The 958-nt window shown below is 43.8% G+C and overlaps 1 protein-coding gene across 2 annotated transcripts in view; it reads right to left on the bottom strand.

The window, feature by feature from the left end:
- lrrc73 (leucine rich repeat containing 73) overlaps window positions 1-517 on the bottom strand; it is an 8518-nt gene extending 8001 nt beyond the window's left edge. The window contains exons 1-2 of one of the 2 annotated variants that reach the window (XM_031878837.1): window positions 249-517; window positions 100-116 (exon numbers count right to left, since the gene is read on the bottom strand). The gene's annotated coding sequence lies outside the window, so the exon portion shown is untranslated. The remainder of the gene's footprint in view (window positions 1-99; window positions 117-248) is intronic. The other variant, XM_031878834.1, reaches the window with a different exon arrangement.
- Between the last annotated feature and the right edge of the window lie 441 nt (window positions 518-958).

The following is a 958-nucleotide window of genomic DNA, read 5'->3' as shown; positions in this document are numbered from 1 at the left end:
TACTCACAGTATTGTGTACTTGTACTGTTAGAAAGGAACCAGTGAATTCTCACAGTATTGTGTACTTGTACTGTTAGAGAGTAACCAGTGAATACTCACAGTATTGTGTACTTGTACTGTTAGAAAGGAACCAGTGATTACTAGCTAATCAATAATCATTGAATATGAAGTATTGAACCAATCACCTGATTAGACATCAGAACCATCCTGAGGCTCTGATTGGTGCTTCAATAAGGAGATCAACTCACCTGATAGATGATCGATCAGCTCACGCGTGGACGATCGGGACTCTCACGCGCTGATGATGTCATCGCTCGCTTCCCCGGTGTCGCAGGCCACGCGCCGGTTCTGATCCACCGCGGCGGACATCGGAGTCGATCGATCCTGGTATCGATTGATCGGTATCGATCAGCGGCAGAGAGGTGCAGCGGGGGTTCGGTGTCCTGGAGCCGGACGAGGGTTCTGGTCCGTCGGTCGGTGGGTTTGAGCTCCGCGAGTCCTGGTGTGTTTTTGCAGGTGACCGTTACCTAGAGACAAGGAGAGAGGAAACACCGAGAAGAGGTCTCACTCTGTGTGGTTTACTGGGACCAAGGAGTGAGGAGTTACCGGGAAGAGGTCTCACTCTGTCCGGTTTACCGGGACCAATGAGAGAGGAGATACCGAGGAGAGGTCTCACTCTGTGTGGTTTACCGGGACCAAGGAGAGAGGAGAGAGGAGACACAGAAGAGACCAAGGAGAGAGGAGTTTTATTATATTATAATTATACAAAATATATATTCTTATATTTGTATAAAAGTTTTGAATAATTTTGAAGCAATAAGTTGTCGTTTAAACGGACATAAAAATATTAGATTTAATAAATAGAATAATAAATAATAACACAATAAATGTGTTTTTGTTTGTTTGATATTTATTAAGAAATATAAGCTAAAAATATGTCTGTGGTGACCAAAGCCAT

This window comes from Anarrhichthys ocellatus, unplaced genomic scaffold, assembly GCF_004355925.1.
Source record: "Anarrhichthys ocellatus isolate YVR2014 unplaced genomic scaffold, GSC_Weel_1.0 scaffold205, whole genome shotgun sequence".
Taxonomy (NCBI): domain Eukaryota; kingdom Metazoa; phylum Chordata; class Actinopteri; order Perciformes; family Anarhichadidae; genus Anarrhichthys; species Anarrhichthys ocellatus.
This window is presented reverse-complemented; position numbering and strand designations above follow the sequence as displayed.